General features: G+C 37.1%; 1 protein-coding gene across 1 annotated transcript in view; it reads right to left on the bottom strand.

Annotated features, from left to right (window-relative positions):
• Nucleotides 1–20,323, bottom strand: part of GALNTL6 (polypeptide N-acetylgalactosaminyltransferase like 6) — a 478,352-nt gene that overhangs the window by 242,755 nt on the left and 215,274 nt on the right. The window lies entirely within an intron of this gene.

Here is a 20,323-nt window from a genome sequence, read left to right as displayed (position 1 = left end):
TCCCACTGACACAGAAGGAAATAATATAATCAACATAAGAATCAATAAGATGTATTATTCCCTAAGGTTTTTTTAGGTACAAAGATTTTCATTTGGGGGGTTTTGTGTTGCCTTCCCCCTCGCCTTCCCCCCTTCCCCAAATAAATCTTGAAAGGCAGCCACCTAGCACTACAAACTCAAAAAACAAGACAAAAATCACAAGGCTTCACTGCCATTCAGCAAGACCTGGACAGGCTAGAACCTCATGAAGCTCAGCACAGGCAAGTGTAAGGTCCTGCAGGACAGGCTGGGGCTGACCTGCTGGAATGCAGCTCTGTGGAGAAGGACCTTGGAGTTCTGGTGGACAGCAAGCTGCCCATGAGCCAGCAGTGTGCCCTGGTGGCCAAGAGGGCCAAGGGGATTCTGGGGTGCATCAGGAGGAGCGGGGCCAGAGGGTCGAGGGACGGTATCCTCCCCCTCTACTCTGCCCTGGTGAGTCCTGTGCCCAGTTCTGGGCTCCCCAGTTCCAGAGAGACAGGGAACTACTGGAGGGGGTCCAGTGCAGGGCTACAAAGAGGATTAGGGGCCTGAAGCACCCACCTTATGAGGAAAGGCTGAGAGAGCTGGGCCTGTTTATTTTGGGGAAGGGAAGACTAAGAGGAGACCTTACCAATGTCTACAGATACCTTAAGGGCAAGTGTCAGGAGGACGGGGCCAGGCTCTTTTCAGTGGTGTTCTGTGACAGGACAAGCGCAACGGGCACAAACTACAACACAAGAAGTTCCATCTGAACAGGGGGAAGAACTTTTTTACCCTTAGGGTGACAGAGCACTGGAACAGGCTGCCCAGGGAGGTGGTGGTGTCTCCTTCTTTAGAGACATTCAAACCCCACCAGGACAGAACTCTGTGCCACCTGCTGTAGGTCAATCTGCTTTAGCAGTGGGGTTGGACTAGCTGATCTCCAGAGCTCCCTTCTACCCGCGATTCTCTGATTAGACAACTTTGTATATCCACAGGCTATAATTAACAGGAATTATGAAGTTAGAAATAAAACTGTAGTTTTCGTTAGAAAGATACACAACATGAAAGCAACAGTACTGTCCTAATGGTTTTTCAAACTACTCTCTAGATGCCATCACATCCAATAGTTTGCCCTACAAAATCGTGCAACACGGAAGGGATAGACAGATCCTTGTATAGTTGGAAACACATGTTCCTGTTGCAATGAATACAAAGACAACTTATTTCTTCTTTTTTCCACACAACAAATTATTCACGTATGTTTCAGCCTAAGGTTATTTGCTTTTCATTATCATCACTTGCATAGACTTTTTTGGTTCAATTTTAGAAAGAAACTGTCTAGGTGAACACTATACTCTCTTGGCTAATTCTAGCTTACTCCTCCTTATACATAATCAATCTACTCTAAGCCTTTCCTTGTAAAACAGGCAATATACCAAGGAACAACATGCCTTCTGGGATGAAGATTACATCACTGACTTTTTACCTTAACACATCAATCGCTCTACTTCAATTCTCCTTGACAACTACTAGTTCCCAAAAGCCGTGCAGAAAAACAGCAAAGAATGGCATTTTATATCATCCCAGAGCTACTTCAACAGAGACCCAGAAATAAGCCATTTTGCATCTCTCTGATTTCTCATGGCTTAATCTAAGTATTTTAATTAGCCCTGCACTTTCTGAGTTTTACACAAAGAAGGAAAATCAGATTTGCAGGTCATTACTATCAGTCACGTTAATCCATTTCCCTCTGCATTTGCTGTGCTTGGTCAGGTCTGGGTGCCAGCCAACCAACCATCGCCTTCATGAGACATGGTGAGGCAGCTGTAAACTACTGGTCAGAGATATTGACTTTGGTTCCGAAGCAACTTAGTTCTATTTAAATACAAAAGAAAACAAAAATGCCTATTTCAGTACTCTTTCAGTAATATTTCTTATGAAGCTGGGCAAAAGCAAGTGCGTTGCTCATAAAAGCCTCAACATTTTTCTTCACACAGTGCATTTCTTTAATTTGAAGGGAGTTGGCATTGAGACAAGAATTGGCATGTCACAGGAAAGGTATGCTCATTTTGGTGATTTTAGAACAGCTTATTCCTTCAGAAAAACAGACATACTAAATACCTTTTTTATTGTATACATTGACAAACCAATAGAAGAGTAATTGAATTCAAGGACAATTTCCATAAATCTAACACTAGGTTTTATTCTGTGTAATATTTCTAAAAGCATCAGAGTTAAAATAATATATATTTGGCAGCAATCCACAAGGTTGTATTTGAACATTCAATGGGAATATTTTTACTCTTTGAATGATTTAGAAAGCATCATATACTTCTCACAACATGGTTTGAATAAAATGGTCAGTTAAATAAATGAGAGCGCTACTGTCAAACAACCAAAATTGCTCATAGTTCTGGACTTGTTTTTTTGAAATATGCCTGTGATCGAGAATACTAAATCTACTGGACTGTTTATATTTACATTTAATACTTAAATAATTCCATTTAAACTCACAAATATGTTAGAGGGTCACACCAATGAGATTTATATGTTGCATACTGATCAGAAACTAGCACAATCTTATAATTCCAAAGCTCTGTCCAGCTATTTAAAGCAGACAGGAAGAATTGCAGTTATGTATTTGTATTTGCATATAATCAGAAAATTGGCTTTTACCTTTACAGCAAATGGGAACTGGCTTTTAGACATCTGACAGATACCTGATTAATATACTGAGAAATAAAGATAAATACTGCTGATCCATCTTAAAATGCAACCTTATGCAGAAAGATGAAACTAAAAAAGAAAATACATCTCAAATTCAAAATAATTTTATCAGAACTATGTTTCTGGTCCAACTGGTCCAAGCTTTTCTGCCATTCACCCCTTTTGGTATGATCCCCCTCTGTATTTCCTGCAAAACAGATTCTCATTCTTGTCCCTCAGCTCCCTCCAGATTGTACTGATCAAGATCCCTTTTGACACACATTTTTCCAAGAATAACTGCACCACCATCCATCACTATTCTTTCTCCTCGACTACTGAAACCTGGAATCATTCAGGTTCCCTGGGATTTTGTAGCCTATTCCATAGCTATGAAGGGGTTTCTGCTTCAGGGGCACTTTTTTGGACAAAAATCTAAAAGAAGCAAGAAAATCTGTTTCCTGTGATGCTAAAGAATGCAGCCTGAAGGAGAACACTGAAGACAGGAAAAAACCAATTTCTGCTTCTCCTCAACTACTTATCTCTCATATGCTTGTGGGGATGTAACTTTGAAGGGTTCTGCTACCTCACTTGTATTTATCTTTTTATGAAAAGATGGCATACAAATTTAAGTGGCTTTACAGAAACACTCTGCAAGGATGCATTATCAAAAAAACATGTGTGCATCTGCAATATGTGTTATAACAGACAGAGAGGTTAGCCAGGCAACTTAGAGTTAAAAATTATTTCATACAGACTAGTATGCCGTTAGATCGCTGCACCCGTGACTTGCCTCATAGCTCACGCTGCTGCTTGTGTAATGCAGGAGTGCCACATCACAGAGAGACTATGAGGCAGGCAAAATGTTAGAACAGAGGTGACTATCCTGAAATGAAACACCACATGGTAAAAAAGAAAAATGATTGTAAAACCAGACTGAAAACAAAACATCATAATTTTTCAAAGATTTCATAATATAGCATATGGTCGTGGTAGTGGTTTGGTTTTGGGTGGTTTTTTGGTTTGATTTGGGGGTTTGTTTTTCTTTTCTTGGGGTGGAGGGAGGTGAAGTCTTCAGTAATAGTTCTTGGGCATCACAGGTTTGATTTTTTTTATCTCATGTTGCCTGATACAATTCAGCCTGGTACATGCCAGCTTAATTAGATATGCTACAAGAGATACAAGCCATTTCATCTCAGATCTTTTTCAGTCAATGTAATTTTTTTATACTAGGACAAGCCCATCTCTTCTACTGAGCTTTACACAAATTCTGAAAGTATCCAAAAGGACAAACACAAACCACTATAGCACAGAGGAACACAAGTGATTGTCCATATGAAAAAATGAAGATGATATGATGACCAACAAATGGGCAAGTTTACAATTTGGTATTTGCATACAGTTTACAGTTTCACACATCTTCAAAGGGCTCCCAAACTCTATCCCACTGAAACAAAGGAAAGTTGTTTTTAATTGCATTTTTATAATTAATGTTATTTTACTGTTATTCAGAACCAAGTCATACCATTTTAGAATATATAATTGGCAGGTAAAGCATAAGTTGCCCACTCCAAGAAAGAAAAAAAGTTGAAATAGGTAACACTTAAAAAAACTAAAATAAACACAAAAAGGGTGGAGACATGAGAAAGGGTAAGAAGAAATGAGCTCACAGTACTTGTTGAAGCTCTAAATTCAGTTAAAATTACTTCAACTAGCAAAACTGACAAAACTCTACAGAAATATTCTATTCAGTTCAGAAGTAATAGTCATGATTTACTTCAAAATTTAATCAACTTTACTACAGGAGTAAACATTAAAAAAATAAAGGGGTCCAGCATAACTGGCACTGTCAATCTATATTACAATTCATGCCTTCACATTCACAGCTGGCATCCAGATTGTCACTCACTGGTTAAAAACATGTTTAACTTTCCTCCAAAGAAAAAACCCAAACAAACCAGGGATTACATCAAAAGAGGATATTTAAGGTCCTGTTAATAACACTGAATAGATGCACATATTTTAATTTGTCCTGCAGTACACTTCAATGTCGTGTTCATGTATTATGACAGTTTGTAGCACAAAATCTCTTTCATAAAATTAATATCAAACTGCCAACAAAAAAACAGAAGAAGGAGGTTTGCAGATAAGAAGCACGCACTTCGGTTAGTGTTTTCAAATATATTTGAGGACAGTAATAGTTTTACACTCAAATATAAGTTTGGATTACTTTAATTTTCCCATTCATTAGTATCATCTACCATCACTTTCTTCAATTAAAAATGGAAGTCTTATAAGGAGCAGCTGAGGGAACTAGGGCTGTTCAGCCTGGAGAGGAGGAGGCTCAGGGGGGACCTTATTGCTCCCTACAGCTGCCTGACAGAGGCTGTAGGCTGGTGGGGGTCGGTCTCTTCTCCCAGATAACAAGTGACAGGACAAGAGGAAACGGCCTCAAGTTGTGCCAAGGGAGGTTTTGATTGGATATTAGGAAAAACTTCTTCAGTGAAAGGTGGTCAAGCATTGGAACAGGCTGCCCAGGGAGGTGGTGCAATCACCATCTCTGGAGGTGTTTAAAAAAGCATGCGGATGCGGTGCTTAGGGACATGGTTTAGTGATGGACTCGGCAGCCCTGGGTTAATAATTGGCCTTGATCATTTCAGAGTTCTTTTCCAACCTAAATGATTCTGTGATTCTATAAATTGCCATAGGTAAACAACTCAAGAACAAGACTAATATCTGTTCTGAATTATTTTTCAGTGCTAAAGGATACTGACTTCAGTATCATTTTTTTGTTTGTACACAGTATCTCTTCTCATACACCTGGAACTACTTTGTGGAACAGACTATGGGACTAAGATACTTGAATAATTGTTTAAAATAATCATCTAAATGATTGAGTTGTACTTGTAACATGTTTTAAAGCACCACTGCTTTCCCTTAGAACTGTATATTTTAACAAAGAAACTCTGTGAGGTTACAAATTTGTCTTAGATGTGAGTGGCTTTCCTTTCTGACTAGAAATACTGTAACACAAATACAGAAAATGCTGCAAAAGGCAAAGGGATGTTGCTCACAGCTTGTCTGTGGAGCTGCAGCAGAAACAGCTGCTACTTATATACATCACGGGAAGTTAGAAAACTTATGTCTTATTATTTCTCCTTTAACTTGCCTTCTCCATCAATACTGATTTTCAATCTGAAAGATGATGTGTTATATGACTTCTAAAATGGAAGACAAAACTAATTTCATTTCTGTCAGAAAGAAAACTGTAATGGTATTTTGGCCTTCAAGATTACTGCATGCATATGATACTGAGAAACGTTCCCCACTGTTATAAAACACTCCCTCACCCAGCCATTGTACAGGCAATGATAATTAATTAGTTGATCAGAACATTCCGAAATCCTTAAAGAAAAAGCATCAGCAATGACATCCTACATTTCTTACAATAAGATACTGAACAGTCAACCACTTCCCTCAGCATAGCCAGAGGACATCACGAAAATACATGAAGCATGGGAAGGCTCTCTTTAAAAGACCTCCACACCTGCAAACATCTAAAAATTATTAATTTGGGTCTCTTTGTAATTAAATGATGCAGAAACATAGTAAAACCGTAAACTATTTTCCATCCTGCTAATATCTAAAGTTTTATAGCTGTGCACAAACAGCACTTTTACAAAGAATGTCAACTGTTTTCTAAATTAGGCATGTTGCCCTTCAAACAAAGGGGAAGAAGAAACTTTAGCCAGAGTTTTTTCCAGATTTGTTGAGAGATTTCTACCCACTAAAGATTATTAGGTCCTAGTAAATAATCAGCACTTCCCCTACAATTAATATTATGCATTCCCTTTGACATTTTTTTTCAGAGATAGACAATACTGTGGAAAAGCATCCTGACCTAGCAGTAAGAGAAATCATCTTATAAATCTTACAAACCCAGAACAAACCAAAACACCCCCGGCCCCAAAGCCCCACACACCTCTCTGATAATAGCAACACTTAAGCTTCCAAAACGAGGCATCAGCAGATTCTGGAAATCTGCATGCCTGAACGCCATGCACTTAGCTGCAGTATGTTTTACAGGTGTGGTTAGAAGTGTTCTCTCCATCATATAAAAGCAAAATCCCTAACAATTTCCTGTTCTAAATGGTTAGGATTTTCTGTATCGTGTAGCACATTCTGCTTTGCTGAAACACTGTAGGAGTCTGGCCTTTCTCAAAGCTGGGTGGTCTGATTGCCTCTCCAGCCAGTGTTATATTATGGAACAAAATAATGCCAATAGACTAGAGATACTACCTTCATATAAACTTTACATTATATATTAGCTTTTCATAAACATTTTCTACTTTAATATATATATATATTTAGACAGATGAATGCATTTTATTCTCATTATTAACTCCATTTCAAGTTTGATGCATTTGTCCCAAGGCTTATTTCTTGAATTAGTGCACAGGGAAGGCAAGGGAGGGCAGTTATTATGGGGGTTTCTACACCAGGTGAACAAAAGTTGCTAAGTCACTGGCCATAAAGGAAATCAACAGATTTGTTTGCCTCCGTGTGCTGTCTGTGTCTTGGTGGAATTATGCAGCAGCCCTACAAAGCTGAAAAAACTGAAGCACGTACTCTCACAATACATTATCATACAACAGGATATAAAGAGAAAAAAAATCACGACCCCTGGTAAAAATATTTTATATCTGTGACTTGGGAATGCAGAGAGGAGTTTGCAAAAACTCATGGTGCGTACCAAACCATCTTGCTTCTGGCACTCTCCTTCACCAAAATCTTCCACTGTATGTAGAACTTATTTGAATTTAAAAAGCCTGATTTGACCCAGTCCTATTAAAATAAATCCTTTATAATTACTAGATGCAAGTTACTAATGTTTTGCTCATGAATCAGTAATATTTAAAAAACAAGCTGTGCATGACAGATCCATTAAAGCGTTCAGCCATTTATAAGCTTCATAAAATTGCCCATCTGCCCGAAAGATGCATGAACTGAACTTGGAAAAACAGCACATACAGAAAATCCCCCAAAGTTGACTGAAATGTCTGGATAGTGATTTTGGAGAAAACCAAAATATTTCTTTTCAAGCTAATCAAAATTATAATTGTTGTACAAGAATATTTGTAACTAGACAATTCCATACATCACTAATGCTTCCTGTGAGACATGCAAGATGCACAGAGCAATGAACAAACATGTACAAGTACACTTCTGATTTTTGACTCCACAAAAAAAAATAATCTGCATAAATACATGCAACACTAAACAAAATAGATGCTTTTGACAACAGGGTCTTCATTTATGCAAGATAAATAAATTAAATAATTACAGATGATTGTGGAACTGCTTGCCATTAGCCAGGAAAGAATCATCAGAAACAAATGTCAAATTATGTATTGTGTTATCTCAGAAAACCATCAAGATTAAATGAATACAAATGAATCGCAGCTCCTTTAGTACTCTATACAGTTGTTTTGGTTTTTTTTGTTTTGACAGAAATAGAATACACCAGAGCCTTAATGGAAACTTAAATTATTTTCTATTTCACTCTATGTCTGAAGCAAGGTCAAAATAGCTATTACAACTCTTTAAATATTTCTGATTTTGTCAGAGTTACCAAATTAATAGGACAGGAAAAGCCTTTGTTCTTCACATACAAAGCTTTGAAGGCATTCATTTGCTAAACTCGTTACAGGATTTTTCTTTCCCTAGGCCTTGTTAAGATTTGAAAATTAAACACTCACTGGGAATGCTACACATAAGAAGCAGTCTAGACAGGACACCAGCAAAACGCATATGGAAAAAATTGCATATAGTTAGCAACCAAATCAACATTTTCCCAGCTGTCTTCCACAGAAATTATTAGAAGCTACTTTGTATACCTGATATCTGACTGTAAGAGCTTTTACAGGCCAATACACAGTGTTTTACTACCAGAAGTGTAGGTTTAAAATTATTTTACAAGTGACCATAATACTTTGCTGCTATGGCTATCTCACAGTTTTCCTTATACTACCAACCTTTATTTCTTACCTTTATGTCAAATTTGGTACCAGTGAATGAACAGGAAAAGAGCTACTCATTTATACTGTTGGTAATGTATTTGGAATAATGTTAGCAGATCGCAGGCTTGCCCATGATTTGCAAATAGGAGGGATGTCCTTGTTTTGGCTGGGACAGTTAATTTTCTTCCTAGTAGCTGTTGCAGTGCTGTGTTTTGGATTTAGGATGAGAACTGACATTTTTAGTTGTTGCTAAGCAGTGTTCGTGCTAAGTCAAGGACTTTTCAGCTTCTCAGGCCCTGCCAGCAAGAAAGATGGAAGGGCACAAGAAACTGGGAGGGGACACAGCCTGGACAGCTGACCTGAACTAGTCAAAGGGGTATTCCATACCATGGGACACCACACTTGGTATATAAACTGAGCCAGGTGAGGTGGAGGAGATTGCTACTCAGGGACCAGCTGAACATCCATCAGCAGGTGGCGAACAACTGTACTATGCATCACTTGGTTGGTTTGGGGTTTGTCTGTGTCCCCCATTCCCCTCACCCCGAGTTTTATTTATCTTCTTGTTATTTCACTTTCCATGAAAATTATTATTATGATTGTACTGTACTTCATTTTAATCATTAAACTGTTTTTATCTCAACCTGTGAGCTTTACCTTCCCCCCTCCCCTGCCTCCCTGGAGGAGGACTGAGTGCGCAGTGGAGTAATACTTAGCTGATGGCTGGGGTTAAACCACAAGCTGGTGGGGGAGGGGAAGGACAAACCAAACCATTATATGGCAAAATAATGTAAAAGTTTTTCTGAAGTTACTTTCTTTAAGATGCATAAAAGGTAACCCGTAGCATGCACAATGCTACTGCCTGTTCTTTAAGGATGTTACTGTTTTGCTTGGTGATTACAAGCATACTTGAAAGTCTGCACTCAGGAAAGGGGAAAGAGATTTCTCAAGTCTGCTTAGGTGAACTCAAATGTTGCAATTAAGACAACCCTGACTGTAACAGACTACCATCTTTGGAAAGACTACTAGAATGTTCATTCAAAAGCTTGTCACACCGTATTAAACTGCATTTAACTTTGAAAACTGAAAGCTGCTAGCCTTTCTGCGTACAACGAGAAGATAGTGAGTTATTTAAAGTAAGGATAACACTGAAACAACAGTCAAGAATGAAAAAGATCATGAATAAATTTCAATTGTAAATTAAAAGAAAGTTTCTAAATAACAGACAAATAATGTTTGGCAGGAACCCTTGATGTTGTTACTAAGGCGAACCCCAGCTGATTAGCGCATGGAAAAGACTACTATATAACATCTTAGGCCTGTACTCTTGACACATAATAACAAAGAACACTGCAGGAAAGAAAATTTGATGGGTTTAGATGCACTGTTTGCAAGAGGTCCAAAGTGATGGACTTCAACTGCTACCCTACCTTACCCGACTACAGGTTTTCATGCTGAATACTTTACTCATGAGACATACCATCCAAAGATGTAAAAGTTAATTAACAACTCCATTATACTACTCAATGAAGTTGTGAAAGTAATAGATCTGGAGTACTAGCTAAGAATAGCTAAATGCCAATGAGATTCCCAAGATCACCTAATCGGTATCATCAACTTTGAAATTCAAAAAAATAATTAAAACCAAATTTTTAACACTAAGAGAGAAAGAAATACAGTGAAATGTGTATGCACTATATCTTTTCCATTTTTTCAGCTCCTAATGTGCATCTTTTCCATAGTTCATTAATTACAATAGCTGAAGGTGGTAACTGTAAGGTAATTGTTCAAGCATCTTGTCAAGTTGTTTAAAGTATCACTGCAATATAATAATGCTTTTTCAAGTGGAAGGTAAACAGCTGATGTTTGAGATAAAAGCCAATGGCCAACATAAACCCCAATGTTTACTCAGGTTTGGATTTTTTTTCCCTATTTATGAGATCAGATTTGAGTATTCCACATGAAAAATTTTAATATAATTTTACCATAATTTGATTTTAAGGTCAAAGACATGTAAATCAAAGCTGAGATGCATAGTAGGAGATACAAAACTAGAATGTATTTAATTTAATACATGAATAAATAAACTTCTAGTATTTCAAGAATACTCAGAGCAAATACACTGATTTATTTCCAAATCTGCTTCAGGTATCTTCAGAACAACACTTCATACAAGTATGACAAAAACATTTAAGTTGGCACACAGAGAACAAAACTTGCTAAGTACAGGATGCCAATTGTTTCCCATCTCAAAAATTCTTTGCATGTTCAGAGGAGAAAGGGATGCAGCCTATAGCTATTAGCACGATGCACACCCAGGAAGCCCTTCATAGGGTAGGCAAGCCAGGAAAGATTGACCAATACAGAGCTTGAGGAAACACAACCTTCGTATTCTGACTCCACAAGTACTCAAAAATGAAACTGCTTATCTATTACAACCATTTCCAGGAAGTACGCGAAATGTAAAAATTTGTTTTCATATTAACATTGCATGACTGAAATTTTCATTTTTACAGCTGAGCTGTATTTGAGTTGCCTGAGTGTGTGCAGCATTTGGACGTGGGGGTATTCCTAACTTTCTCCCACAGCAGCCATATTTCCAATTAATTCTGTCTAGGTAAAGCATACAATTTAAATTATTTCAAGTTCTTCCCACTTCTCCTTTTCTCACAACGTGACAATATTCTTATGCTCCAGCAAACGAAATGCATTTTGAGATAAGCTGCAGATGCCTTCAATATGGTCATTATTCTTAGCGCTGAACTGTCCTCAACCTCAGGGCAACCCTTTCTTTTCCCATTGGTAAAGCCATTCTGTCAAGTCAGAATGCCTTCAGTAATGAAACTGTTATTGCAAGGTTCATGAAGGAGCTGAAGGCAAAAGCCTATACTCTAATTTGAGAATGAATGCCCTGTAACAGAAATCATAACATTAAATAATCAAAATTGAGAACAGATAGTGATGAACAGAAAACATAGTATTACGGATTCCCATCAGTGTATTCCAACTCATGCTCGGATATCTTTTAAATTGTACTTGTTAGAGTGACAGTACTTTATTTTGACCAGAAAGTAGTCCAAGTTTAATAAAATTCAAACAACATCTGTGTGCGTACATTACAGAGGAAAATAAAGGGGCATTTTATAGCTCAATATACCAAGTATAAAAATGTAAATCCTATGTTTAGTTAGATGTCTAGTCAATACAGACATCTTGAAATTTGATTTGTTTCATTTTCTGTTTGGTCTTTTACTTTTTTAAAAATCTCCTTTTAAATATAGTGATGTATTGTTTTTTCAGCTTTGAATAAAGAGACTTAATTTTTAACCCTATATGAGGGTCAGTCTCTTGATTTTTCTGATGTATTGCACATGAAGTGGTAATATGCTAAAGTTAACTGTTGCATTAAACTACTTCTGTAAAGATTTGCTTACCCTTTCAGTGATACGAACAGTACAGCTGAGGTTGCTGCTGGATTCCGGGATGTTTCACTAAGCAGGGGTGAGGCCACCAAAAAATTCTTTAGGGAAGTAGAAAAGATCTATCTTTACCTTTGCATAATTGCTTGACTGCAGCAAAAGGTTTCCCAGATGGTAAGGTTATGTGCTTTAGGTATAACTGCTCAGCTATAAACCTATATAGGTATGGGATTCACAGTTACTTTCTAACACATAATGGCTATGTGAGTCAGGTCTAGCATCGCAAATACCTGCCAACACCATGGTTACTAAGAGCACACCTGACCTGAGAAGAGTTTTCAAGATAGCAATGTTAGCGCTCTCACATTTACAGGTTTCAAATACCTAGGGTGTCAGCAACTACATTTGTGATGACTTGGATAACACCAATTCATTTGTGATACTTAGAAAGAGGATTTGCATCTACTGCAAGAATCACACTGTAATTGATAGGGTCACCAAGAAGCCTTATTACTAACAGCTCATTAATCCTTCCCAGGTTGAGAAAAACCTGGACTGGTCTAGCAGATAGGGTTCTCTTGTTCTCAGCAGTCTCCCTTCAATCCATGACATCCACAAGGACAGATACTTCAAGGAGACATGAATGGTAAACACCAAGAGTGTTCTTCTGTGGCAAGACGAGTCTGTATGCATAATCCCTCACAGAAGGGTCATTTTACATTTCAGGCACAGATTGCTCCTTGCAAGCCACTTCCAGGTTCCACAGTCTCCAGCTACTTCAAAAGATGGCAAGACCTCGACTAGCACTTTCAGCTGATCGGTAACTTACTTTGGTGAGCCTCTCCCTGCTGATACAACAATGCTTTTCACCACAAACTTCTCTGGCAGTGCTGTATTTTGGGTAAATGTAGGAAGGAGGTCAGAGGGGGGAAGAATAATAAAATTCCATTTGCAAAAGCATATGCTTGTTTAATTGCTGTTTTCATTACAGTTCCAGACACACGGTTTGTTCTTAAAAAAGACAATGATTTCAAATATTTCAGAACCAAATCAAGTACCAATTCTTATCCTTATCCAAGAACTTTTCTTAGCATTTATTTTCCAATTACCCGACATTTTTTTTTTATTAACAATACCAAGCAGTTAGCTTCAGAAAGTTGTAACACCACACTCAGATTTTGCTCATGATATAGGAATAACATTGGTCATCTCTCAAAGTTCTTGGCAATATGATAAACGAAATATAGTTATGAAAAGATAATGCAGCTCCTTATGCCTTCTATTGGAATAAGTACACTTCAAACTCAATTTTCACTGCTTAGTTTTACTTTCTTTCTCAGCTGTTCCAAAAGGAAGCTGATCTCTCTAGTCTACCAAAAGACTAGTGTTCTCCAGAGGACTATTGTATATTGAAGGCAGCTTAAGTGCACTGGTGTAAATATTGATGCACACATACTACAGCACTAACAAATTGTTTTCATCTGTTAAGCTAATTACCCTTAATTTTTCAACTGAATTAATTCAATTTAGTATTCTGTCAAGGCAACAGATTTCTGTACACCTTTATCCCATTCCTTTTTAATTCTCAACACTTGTTACAGTCTATCCTACTGTATAGAAGGTGATTTCTGAAGTTCTTCCTATTGCATAAACTTCCAAACATGGGACAACCTTACGTAGGTAGCAGAAAGTGGCATCATAACAGCTCTCCTATGATAGATATTTATGCTGTACAACATAATGCCAGTGAGACAGTCAAGCTAGCATCAGTTCCAAAAGCAGTCTAGTCTCATAAGCACAGCATTTCCTTCCAGCCCATTAACATCACTCAGCAGCTGTTGGGTACTTGTAAACCCCAGTTTTAGTACAGTAATACCTGTAGACACAGGGATGCTCCTGCTTACACCTTTCTCCTCTCACTTTTTTTTCCCCGCTCTCTCCTTTCTGCCACAGAGGCAGATTCTAATCACATAAACAATTCTGAATACTCTCAATGTCCCTTATTATCACAGCACGGGGAACGACAACAAAAAATGAAAACAAAACCTCCCACCATCAAATACAAACCCAGTGATTTGTCACAAAATATGCCACGATTACTTGCATGGAATTATTTTTTCATATTTTTAAAAGCTTGTTTCTCAGCTTTCTGAGAAGCCATACAGTCAGGCAGCTGTTAACTTGCCATAAAGAGCAAGCATGTTCCACAGCCCCTCCATTTCTCACCATTGTTGCCTCCACACATACCACTGATGACAGCTAGGCCTTTTCTCTGCCTTCCAGCATGTCTTGTCCAGGTTCTGACTTCTGTTCCTACTAAACTCTTTTTAGTTATACCCTTTCTATTCAAAAGAAAAGCCTGTCATCGAAAATATTCCTGGCTGCAGCCACTGCGACCATACACAACACCAGGAGGCAATCCCAGATACCTTCCCATTAACAGTTAATAACGCCCCATTCTTCTTGTCCTACTGTGCCTCCAGAAAGAGAGCTAGTGAGCTGTGTCCGTGACTTCTTTGGATGCATTCATTTAGCATGGATGTTGTTAGAAGTGTTCTGTTCGGTGCCCCAAACCCCACAGGCACACTTTTTTTGAGCAGAAGGGTGGTTAGTTTTCAGGGATGGGCAGACATCCGAGTTCAAAAGTACAGTATATAAAGATGAAGAATTATTAATATCCAAGAAAAAAAATAAATCCCTTGTGTAGCTTTAAATTGCTCAGCTTAAAAGATTTAAGTCATTGAGCTATTATATACTCTCTTGAAAAACAGGCTCCTAAAGTTAAGGGACAGACTTAAAAGCATTTCCTTAAGTAGAGTTTGACTTTCACAACATTACAACACCCCCTTCCGATTTTCTGTTTTAAATGTTGCATATTTTGACAATACTGGAAATTTTTGGAGAAGCGCGCTTTCACTGTATCAGAGTATTGCTGCCTATAGCAGAGGTTTGCTATGACAATCATACAATATAACCTTCACTTTCATTTCATCAGAAAAGTTATATCCAGCCGTGATCTGAAGCCAAGCATCCATAAACTGGAATCGCAAGTGACATGTTGCATAAACTATCTGTCTGCAAGCAAAATACAGGATTTTCATCTTCATGCAACAAATAGCAGGTATTTATTGAGTGGAAAGTTGTACAATCTGGTGTTCTAATAGAGCTGCTTTGCTTTTAGCACAAACTCCCTTACCCTAATGTTATTGTACAGTACGACTAATATAATTTACACAACTACAGTTAACCCCCAAAACCTTCAAAACTCTCAAAACCAAAATCAGACAACCTCAATAAGGCCAAAAAGGCTTTACCAGGCTATTAGGGTAATTGGGCCATAGATCATATCTTCCTCCACATTCACACAAAACAAAGCACAGTGCTGGCACTGAAATTCACTGACTGACTAAACTGAGCTCTGATCAGAGTCACAGGTAGCTGCTTTTGCAGATTAACATGCATGTTATTAATCTGGGATATTCAGAGATCTGGCACAAAGCATATGGTATCTGATATGGGACAGTATGATATGCTCAAATGAATGGTGATGCAAAAAAAAAAAAGGCGCTAAGCAAGACAACAGAGATAGGAGAACATTATAGATGACAAAATGAGAAGGGAGTGGCATAGCAACACAAAGGAAAGCTTCCCAGTTTGTAATTTTCCACCAAAAGACCAGCTCATTGCCAGTGGCAGAAACTAGTTCTTTCCTGCATTAAGCTGTCGGCTGCTAATTTATCATTTTATGTTTCCTTGGCAAATACAATTCATTTTTTTGCAAAATAAAAGATGGCCTAATAATTGTTACTGTTAATGAATTCATTGCTGGCTATGGCATTGTTTATTTTTTCTTATAACAGGTGCTGTGCCAGTTAGAGAACTACAGGGTAAAGTAAAAATGCTCGGTAAGTCAATTTTACATGCACGGGCACATGTGTTAGTAACAGTTCACAGGCCTGACTAAGCTAATAAACTCATTAAAACACAAAAGGAATAAAGGTTGATGTAAAAACCTATCATGTGTTGACAACCTACATAAACTGTTTAATTAATTAATTATGCAAATCAATGCTCCCCTGAAGTTTGTAAAACAGTAATTAGAATTTTTAGTATTTCTTTGTAAATTCAAGCTGTTCCATAGCAGAACAAATGAAAACTTGCTTCCTTTTTCATTTTGCCCTTTCCTCTAAAACTGTTGCCCACATTCTGCTTCTTGCCATGTTTTCAGAGCTCTGTCTGCCAACAGCCTGTAATTTCAGAGCAAACTATGCCAATAATAAACACGCCCACCCCCCAATATAAACCTGCAAGCCAATGCCAAATCATCTTCCCTCTCCCACCAAAAAAACAAATCCCCCCCGAAAAAAGATCGCTTTCCACAAGGCTCATTTTCACAGAAACAGGCTCTCAAAACCAGAGCTGCACACAAACCCACTGCAGAAATAGCTGACATAGGGGTATGCTGGTACCTCCAACATAAAGGTGTTCATCTTCGATGGCAGGTGACACTTACTGAAACTGAGAGGTCTTTAACTTACACAGAGTTTGCAATACAGAGTTTACATGAAATGGGTATTGCAATTGCAACTCAGAATCCATCACAAAGAAATATTCTGCATACCTTAGTTTGCAGAGATATGTATATCATTGAACTTTTGTGCAAAAGCTACAGTACTTGGACCTACAATGGGGTTATTCAGTGGAAGTCTCTAATGAAGACCTGACTGCTAAATCAGTTGGAAAGAGTAAAAAGATTCTTACATTTGTCTGCCAGCACACAGCATAGCCAGCTCCCTTACCAATAGCTTTCTAAGGCAAACTAAGTAGAAGTCTAATACCTGTCTCTCTCTTATAGAGCTTGTTAAGTGACAACGTATTTCTTTTATGTGTGTTAAAACTTCTATGAATTTTAGATTCAGTTATCAGCTCTAGATTTGGTTCCCTTTCATCTTGCTGGACACCACCATTTGTGTTTACAATGTAAATCAGAAACGTTATGTTGAAACAGAGTTCCATTAATTCAATCAATTTTTGCCATCCCATTCCTTCATCATTATTAAGTATATAAACTCTGTGAATTATATGAATAAAGATACTTTGCAACTCTGGATACCTATATTTAAGTCTACATTTCCTTCCAACTGTCCCAGATAACTTTTTATATTCATATGGGTTTTTTGTATTAAATTTGTCTGTAACCAAATATTGCACTTCCAAATTTCGTAACATTTGCTTACCTCCCTCTTAATCCCAAGTCTCTCATCTGCATTATATTGATATTTAAAAAGGTGCAGCTGTCCTTTTACTTTTATAACTTCTAAATGTCATAATTTATGGTGAATATTATGGACGAATTATCTAAAGTTTTTGGGCTTGGTCACAAAAGCCAAAGAAGCGAATATGCATAAAATGAAGGCACACAAATAATTTTACAGACAAACCAGCAACCTGCTGGGTACCTGGCTGTGCACTAAAACATTTTCATCATCTGTTATCAAAAGTTCTTTATGTGCATTTCAGCATCTATATTTGCATGAGTTAAGAAAACAAAAACACTCCACCATTTTAATCTATCTTTTACTACATTTTTATCTATCAATTTTCCACTTTTTCTCATCTACTCTATTTTGAACAGGGACTGGCTTTTCATAACAATTTCTAAGACTTTTTAAAAAAGGAAAAGTTTGATTATTAGAAAACCCTAGAAAAATAGATTGTCATTTATTCACTACTTTTAAGGTAACAGTTCTACTGAAATATCCCATTCTTACTTTCAACTATTTACAAATTATGTTTAAGTTCCTAGCAGAAAACTCTCTATAATACAAAGTTGTAGAACAAGTACAGCATACACAGTATCACTTAAATAATATATAACTGATTTCACAAAAGAAAGTAATAGCCATTTGTCAGCTATGTGACATATGGAGCTCGGTGAAGAAATTATACAATGAGAAGAAAGGATACAGATGTATCACTAATTGCTATACTGCTTCAACACTGCAGTAAACCTTGCTTGCAATGACTCTCAGTTTTGACAACTGAACATACCTGTATTTAATTTTTTACCTAATCTGTCTTCAATGCCTTTCACACTGCTTTAACGCTCTCAGTCTAGGCAAAAGCAACTAAAGGGTGATGACTAGTAACATTAAACTAGTCATCTATTCAATCACTTTTAAAGAAGATTATTTTATGAACTGTGAGGGAAGGAGGACAGGTATCAGTCATCATTTTGTCAATATAAATTAACCCAACTGTATTAAGTGTGGCCACTTCATGAAAAAGGAAAACACGCTAGATGACATGGTATAGGTTCAGTTAAGTGCAGTTCAGAGGATCACAAATACAAGAATTAAACCACTTTAGATGCCCCAAATTAATCCATCCAACTTGAAATTCTATGTCACTGAATTCAGAGTAGAGATGCCAGCACATTTTTCTTGTGTGCTTGTTCTTAAAACACACAGTATCAAACATGCTACCAAACATGCTCAAGTTCAGGACTGGCAACCATTCAAAAACACATTTCTAATCTTTATTTGAATAATACAAAACCACAGAAGAGTAAATCTTCCTAACGGTACAACAGTTCTAGGCTCAACTCGATACAAGTCTTCTTAATAGATTTTTTTCAGATTTTCAAACCAGACACTTATGTTAAGCACTTCTATGTTATATGAACAACTTCTTCCAGCTGAAAACCATTCCACTGAACAGCTAGATAGGTTTATAGAAACGGAAATGAGGAAGATTGGAGAGATTATTATAGTGTTATAGGAATTACTATTACAGTTAGTATTTACTCCAAAATAGGTTCTGCTGCTGGCTGAAAGTAAGTTAGGGCAGGCAAGAAAACATCAGAAAGTACAATACTCCATGTTTACTGGCATTAATTGTTTTTCTAAAACTGTGACGTAGATAAGCTTTCTAAAATATTAATACATTTAGAAATATATCAACAATAGTCAGTATGATCTTCATTACAAAAAATGCTACAGTATCACCATATTGAGCAAGCACAACCTGAATAGCTACTCTCTCAGTATAAGAGGCATTTTTACTTGTCAGACACCTCATAAAACCAACTTACTGGCTTCCCCATAAGTTGTTTACTACTAGGAAATTGTTAGCCTGCAGAAAAGTTGTTGTGCTACTTTACAGTTGTTTTAAAAACTTTCATCCATGGTCTAGATTTTATAAATGTAGACTAGCCAGAACTGTACTCACTTTACAATTTCACTTAAATTGCATTACAGATAGAGAGGCAGTTCATCAAAGGACATACTTCAACTGGCAGATATGAGAGGGTAAGATAGATGTGTGCAGCATTAATCTTTTCTAACACCTGAAATATCAAGTTAAAAATCTAAAAAAAATTATTCCACTGTAGCGCTCTACTAATATGCCTCTCATTCACCCAGGGGCTTCTCAAAATAGTAGGTCAGAGATTTGTTCCTGTAAGTTTCTAGCTGACACAAAGGTTTTATCTAAAACATTAGCAATGAGCACAATTCCCTCTTTTGCTATCAATCTACTCAGAACAAGGCTCACATACAGAATAGCAAGTGACGTTTCAACAGAAACAACCAAAAAAACCCACAAACACCAAAGAAATGTCAAAGTGTCTCATGCTTGAAGTTCTAAAAGATGTACTGAAATTTCAAAGAAAAACAATTTCCCAGTTCCATGTTAATGATATGGACGAATTTTACCCAAGGAATTGTTACATTTCATTTAAGGAGCTTAGATAGAGCATTCATTTCTTGTATTGCATTAAAGAAGTAATGATAGCAGAAGTCATAAAGTGATTGCAGTTTCCTTAATTTTATGATATATAGATGATGTAAACCTTGGTTAACTATTCTAAAGCAGTTTTTCACATTCCACTCAAAAGGGTCTCATTTATCTGTATGGCTATTTTGTCCTAGTATATGAAGCTGTCTAACTCAATAAATTTCCAGGATTAAAATCTAAATGAATTGCATCCAAAATTGTCAGTTAATAGGCTTTTGGAGTAAAAGGGAAGCCTAAGGAAAAAATGTTGAAACACCAAAATCTGCAGTATTTCAGAAATAATACATTAAACTTACTATATTAATAAGTGTCAATGAACAGTTCAGTCTCTTCCTTTTACCGTGAATTTCAGTAGTCATGCAAAGTAAACCAAAAGCCACTTAC

Source organism: Falco rusticolus, chromosome 1 (genome assembly GCF_015220075.1).
Source record: "Falco rusticolus isolate bFalRus1 chromosome 1, bFalRus1.pri, whole genome shotgun sequence".
NCBI lineage: Eukaryota > Metazoa > Chordata > Aves > Falconiformes > Falconidae > Falco > Falco rusticolus.
Note: the sequence above shows the minus strand (reverse complement) of the source record. Positions and strands in the feature narration are given on the sequence as shown.